Source organism: Erpetoichthys calabaricus, chromosome 15, assembly GCF_900747795.2.
Source record: "Erpetoichthys calabaricus chromosome 15, fErpCal1.3, whole genome shotgun sequence".
In the NCBI taxonomy this organism is placed as follows: Eukaryota; Metazoa; Chordata; class Cladistia; order Polypteriformes; family Polypteridae; genus Erpetoichthys; species Erpetoichthys calabaricus.
Window position 1 is genome coordinate 36,439,832 of NC_041408.2, and position 6,872 is coordinate 36,446,703.

Sequence of the window (6,872 nt, forward strand, 5' to 3'; positions counted from 1 at the left end):
TGAAGGGGGATTAAGGAGATGACGAATGATGTCATGTCATGGGTACAGTGTCCATTTTATGACATTATCATTTGTCACTTCTCTAATCATCAAACTTCAGTATTATTCCGTATCATGTATCAGCAGTGATTTAAAACCTCATCATTTTTCACTTCTTCAGTCATCAAACATCTGTATTATTCTGTATCATGTATCAGCAGTCATTTAAAACCGTGCAATTTATCAAAAGTCAGTATTACTCCATATCATGTATCAGTAGTCAGTCATCGTACATTACTACTCAGGATCTGCTCATCATATATCACTACTTATCATTTGCAATGCCATCACTCATCAGTACTCAGTTTTCGCCCAACAGGTGACAGTTATCTCTTTTCATTTTCCATCTTTTTTAAAAGAGCCAATCAATGGCATGTGGAATGTAGATTAATAACATATAAAGGAGTCCACTGGTTTATAGAAATATCAATCAAATACTTGTAGTTTGTTGCCATCACTATACCTGCATGGCGTTAATGTTAAGCACAATCATTGTAAAAAAAATTGGATTTACTTGCGTGTTTCCAAAATCAGAAACAGTTGTGAGGTAAAATTGGCTTCCTGTCTCATTAATATAACATAATATAGCGTACACATATGGTAATCCATAAGGAAACCGTTTAAAGTCAGCAGTCAGGTTAACTCATTGTCGCTTTCACTTTGGCCTTCTGCTCCTCATGTTAACAAGGGATCTCCATACATCTCTGTTTTGGGCTGTCTTTCTCAACTGGCTCCAAGTGTGTCCCATTTTCTTGATGTCTGCCTCAAGGTCACAGTGCAGGTGTTTTGTAGGCTGACCTTTTTTCCGTTTCCCTTGAGGGTTCCACTTTAGGGCTTGCCTGGTGATGTTGGTTACAGGTTGGCAGAGAATGTTTCCAATCCAGTCCCATCTTCTATTCCTTATCTCATCTTCTGCAGGAACCTGGCTTCTTTTCTTCCTAAGTTTGTCATTGCTGATAGTGTCAGGACAGTGTATATGGAGGATCCTCCTTAACCTCCTTAGGGTTGCATTTGTTTCGAAAAAAACATATAAAGGTGTTGCATTTTTTTCCCTGAAAAATTATATTTTTATTAAATCTCAAAAGTATAATAATGATACAAATAATACTAGTAATAATGAATAAAAATAATAATATTAATTGAACAATAGTAACAAAAATAATAATAACAATAATAATAATAATAATACTAATGATACCAAAACAGTATATAATCTCAAAATAAGTCCTTTGTGTGGTAAATCTTAAAGCATGGTGAAAGATACAATCCGACATCACAGTCCGGGACAATGATGTGTGTTTCTTTTCAGATTTTCTTTCCAGATTAGATCATTTTTGAACAGCACACTGCACAGGTACGAGTTGGATTCTATTTTTTTCTGCTGGAGGTATATAATCAATAAAATGTCTATCAACAAGATGCTCTAGATTGGGTTGAATGCATCTCTTTAGCGGCAGTGTGGACAGTGGATGTGCTGCAATGATTTGTTTTACAAGATGGCATGTAAAGATTGCATGAGATACAGTTTTGCCTGCTTTTTGTTTGTATAAGACGAATGCATTCCAAATGCACTGTTTAACCAGATGATGAAATACAGGTATCTTTTTGTAGTATTTCTTTTGTTGCCTCCACATAACGGGATAGAAAGTCAATTCTTGATCAACACAATCTACCATCGTGCTATTGTAGTGGACCACAGCACAAGGTTTTGTAACCTGCTTGTTGCCTTTTCCTTATACAGTGACTGTAGCTGCATTATGTACAGTGCTAAGAAGATCTTTCTTGTCCTTCCATTTCAGTGTGAGCACTTTACCCTTTTGCCAAGCTACTAGCACACCTTGCTGTAATTTAGCTTTGCCCAAGTGTTCAGGCATGCCACGACAGTTGTTCCATATGTGTCAGTCTTTGCAGCAAGATGTCAAATAGCTCTGGTGAAGTATAAAAATTGTTCATTGTTACACACTAAACTTGATCCAGAAGAGGATCTATCAAAATCAGAACCGATGACATAGCAACAACGTACTGATTAACCCTTTTCCTGTGTACAGAACCAAATTCCAAATGTATCCCATTTTAGATTCCCAAAGCTCGTAAAGCATTTTGCCAAATCTTGCTCTTTTTGACCCAATGTACTATATCCATGACAGTCTACCCTTATAAGCCATGAGACTTTCATCAATGCTGACATCACGGTCCACAATGTAAAGACACATCTGTACAGTTGCCTGAGTGACAATCGGGACTAATGCTTTTAGCATGGTTTTTGCAGCCCAAGCAATGCTCGGGTCTAACGCTAAGGAGGTTAAACAATTGTTGATTACAACTTGCACTTTCTTGACTATTGTCACAATTGTTCTCCATGTTTCTGCTCCATAAAGTAGGACTGTCTTGACATCGGTGTTGAATAACTTCCATTTGGTGTGTAGTGATAGTTCCTTGGAACTCCAGGTGTTCTTTATTTGCAGAAATGCAACTCTTGCATTGCCAATCCTAGCTTTTATATCAGCATCCGTTCCACCTTGCTTGTTGATAACACTGTCCAGATAGGTAAAGGCTTCCACCTCCTCTAATGCCTCACCCTCCAGCATACCTGGGTTAGAGCTGTATTGTGTTTGCTTTGAGGATTTTGCTCTTTTCTTTGTTTATGTTGAGACCAAGTTAAGCAGAGATGGATACCACGTTATTTGTCTTTCCCTACATCTGATGTTGTGTGTGTGACAGTAGGGCCAAGTCATCTTCATAGTCAAGGTCATCCAGCTGTGTCCAAGGTGTCAACAGGATCCCTTTCCTTTTTTGCGCCATTGCTGTCTTTGTAATCTAATCAATTGCAAGCTGGAAGGGGAAAGATGACAACAAACAGCCTTTTCTGACACCTGTCTTCATTTTGAACACCTCTGTCAATAGCCTTTGATGAACTAATTTGCATGTTAGTCCCTCATATGAGTTCCTGATGATGTTGGTAAGCTTGACTGGCACACTGTAATGCTGGAAGAGTTTCCATAGAGTCCCCCTATCCACATTATCAAAGGCTTCTCATAATCAACAACGTTGACATACAGGGAAGAGTTCAGTTGCATTGACTGCTCAAAAATGATGTGCAGCATTGCTATCTGGTCCATGCAGGATCTATCCTTGTGAAAGCCAGCTTGCTGGTCACGTAATTGATTGTTGACTTGGTTCTTTATCCTGTTCAAAATAACTTTCTATCAGCTTTGCAGGTATGGGAAGAAGGGTGATCCCTCTGTATTTGGTGCAATTGTTTAGGTCACCTTTCTTTGGAAGTTTGATGATGTATCCTTGTTTCTAATCTGACGGCACTTGTTCTTCTTCCCAGATCTTGCTGAAGAAGGGGTAGAGCTACTTCACTATAATGTCTGGGTCTACTTTAAGTGCCTCTGCCAGAATGTTGTCAGGTCCTGCCACATTTCCGTTCTTCAAAATGCTTAATGGCATTCTTGCTTTCTTGTCTTGTTGATTTGTTGCAGTCTATTTGCATGTCTGTGAATGTCAGCTGGATTTTTGTGGCACTGGTTTATTTAGGAGTCCTTTAAAGTGCTCTGCCTATCTGTTGTTTGTCTCCTTGATTGTTCTTCCTTCGTTGTCTCTGACTGGTCTTTCAAGCCTACTTAACTTCCCTGACAGCTTCTTGGTGATATTTTGCAGTTCTCTCATCTTCCCATCTCTTGTTGCTAGTTCTGTTAATGTTACCAGGTTTTCTACATAGTTCCGTTTATCTACTCAGATGCTTTTCTTGGTGGCCCTATTTGCTGCTGTGTGCTCTACCTGCACTTTTGCCTTCCCTGTTCTTGTATGGCTGTTGTTCACTGTGGCCTTCTTTTCCTTTCTTTCCTTGATCTTATGCAAACTATCAGGCAAAATTCACTCCTTATGCTGGTATTTCTTGGGGCCAAGGACTTCCTGGCATGTTTTTATCACTGTATCTTTGAACTTTTTCCATTTGTTCTCTATGATCTCCTCATTTCCCATCAATTCTTGCAGGACAAGAAATTTGTTGTTCAAGGTTGTTCTATACTCTTCCAGTTTCTATGTGTCCCTCAGGAGTCCTATATTGTACTTCTGATGTGATGTTGTTACTGCCATCCAGTTCTTCTTTGCAATACAGATGTGATCTGTTTGGTTCTCCATTAAGTGATCTGGTGACGCCCAAGTTGCCTTGTATATTCTCTTGTGGGGGAATACACTTCCAACAATAACTAAGTTGTTCAAGGCACAAAAGCTGACAAGTCCATCGTCATTCTCATTCATGTCCCCAGTCTATGGCCTCCCATAATGTCTTCATACCCTGTGTTGTCACTTCCAATCTTGGCATTGAAGCCCCCCCTGATGATGTTGACATTCCTTTCTGGGTATCTTTTTACTATGGACCACAGTCTGTTGAAAAACTCTTCTTTGCCATTCTCTTCTGTGTCATTAGTTGGGACATAGAACTGAATGACATTCATATTGATTTTCTTCTTCTTGGTTTTGAAGGATGCTGCAATAATTCTTGAGCCGTGGGATTCCCAGCCAATGAGAGCATTCTGTGCTTCTTTGGACAACATTAGTGCTACTCCGTGGGTGTGGGTGGCATTTTCTCTTCATGTCCAGAATGCAATGATATCTCTCTTGTGGTCCATCTTTTTTGTCCAGACATTATCCATCTGGTCTCGCTGATTCCAAGCAGGCACGATTTTTAGTTCTTCATCTCTGCTGCTACTTATGTGATCTTTTCTGTTTCATACATGGTCCTCATATTCCATGTTCCGATGTTGACTGCCCTAGTCGTAAGAAGGGTATTTTCCTTTGTGTTTTCTGGCTTTCACCATGTGGCATTGTAACTCCTCTAGATGAAGACCCATGTCTTCCTATGGCTAAGCTGTCTAGATTGTTGCCATTTCTGTAGATGGTCCCATGCCCAGCCATCCTCCTTTCGCATCCAGGCTTGCAACTGGCAATGGCAGAGGTAATCCGGTTAAGGGCAACTTTTAAAAGAGGGAGAAATGAAAGAAAGTCCACGGGGAGAGCTTTCAAATTATACAGTACACACAAGAGTGCACATGCAAGTTAGAGAACTCTGAAGAAATGATATGACAGAACTGCTCAGATCCAAAAGGCCCTGAGGCTGAGCTGGCAGCTGTAAATAGGTTCAAAATATGTGTGGGGAAAGCACGTTGAGGGCTAACCAATGCGGCTGTCCTGCATGCTGAACTGTATTATGTGAGCTAATAAAATAAATGTTTGATTAGTAACACACTACACGATGCTTCATTACCACACCAAGAGGCATGGTGACTTCACTCTGAACATTTTCCTAATGAGCCGCTAAGGACGGAGTCAGGAAGTCATCAAGAACTGTAACTCTTTAATAATTAACCAATCCTGACTCGCACTTTTCTTATTACTTAATGTAATTTTATCTCAAGACAATAACTCTCTTATAAGATAGTATATCCTACATACAACACAGTAACTCATATTTATGAGAAATTATCTCATGTGTACTGTGTGATGTTGTATTTAGGAGACAGGAATTTTTATCTCACAACTGTTTCTGATTTTGCAAAATCATAAATAAATCCAATTTTTTTTTTTACAATGATTGTGTTTCTTATTGTTAATGCCATGCGGGTATAACTCTGTCAACAAACTGCAAGTATTTGATTGATATTTCAATAAACCAATGGGCTCCGTTATATGTTATTAAGCTACATTCCACACACCCTCTGTTCTCCATTAACACTAGAATTCCTGAAGCCTATGAAAAAACTTGTAATTCCAGGCAACCATAAATTCCTTTGCATCTCTCCTCATCAGCATCTTTTGTTTTGCAAATGTGTCGATCAGCACAAGCAGTAAACAGCATGGCACTGCCAGATCTTAACACTAGCGTGGCAAATTGCTCGCATAATAAAGTGACCTTAGCTGCAGGTGGAAGTCCTATTTTACTTATGGTGCCAAGAAGAGTTGTGTTGCGGTGCAGCAGTCCATTAGCCAGCGAAAGCCCTGTGAAGAAGCTGTCTATTGTTACGGTTCTGCCTTTGTTCAGAAATGGCTCCATAAGCTTTATGACCATAGTCTTGGAAAGTCTTTGCACTGGGCTGTAACTCAAAACACAATTCTCAACAAAATGTTGCCAGATGTCCGAAATCACAGCAAATCTGTCATTTTTCATACATTCTTCACATGTGTCTTTGTTGTCAAAGTGCAAATGCTGTATGACAATCTAATAGCAGTCATGGGACATTGTATCTTTGATTGCTGGTACAACAAATAGTTCTGAGCAGGCATCAACCACAGCAGCAACTGCGGTCATCACTGCTCTTGTGAAAACAATGGAGATAAATTCCATTAATTCAGAGAGGAAGAGGCAAGTTCGTTGTACCACGCGAACTTCACTGACAGAATAAAACTGAATAATAAAAAAAAGTGCTAACATTTACAAATAGCCAAAATTTACATGGGGTGTTACAGACTCAAACCAAATGTATGTTTTGATTATATTATAGTAATAATAATAGCAGATGACTACTCAAAACACAGAACCTGAAACCTTTTGGTTATAAGGCAGCCGTTCTTACCTCTGCAACATCCAAGAAAAGATATCAACTTTCTGTCGATTGACATTTCAGCTTGGGTTTTTAACTCATTGACAGCAACATGTAAATGTAATGATTTTTTTTTCTTTGGTTATATTCATGAATAAAAGCACACGTGTTTACTTGATATTTGGACTAAAGTCTTCACTAGTCTTCACTTCACTAAAGTCTTCACACATCTTGACACTTCACGTCATTATTAGTATAACATGGAAAACATTTCTGTTTTAGGTATGT

General features: G+C 39.1%; 1 pseudogene; it reads right to left on the reverse strand.

The window, feature by feature from the left end:
- Positions 1–694: 694 nt before the first annotated feature.
- LOC114666233 (uncharacterized) overlaps positions 695–6,872 on the reverse strand; it is a 14,111-nt pseudogene continuing 7,933 nt past the window's right edge.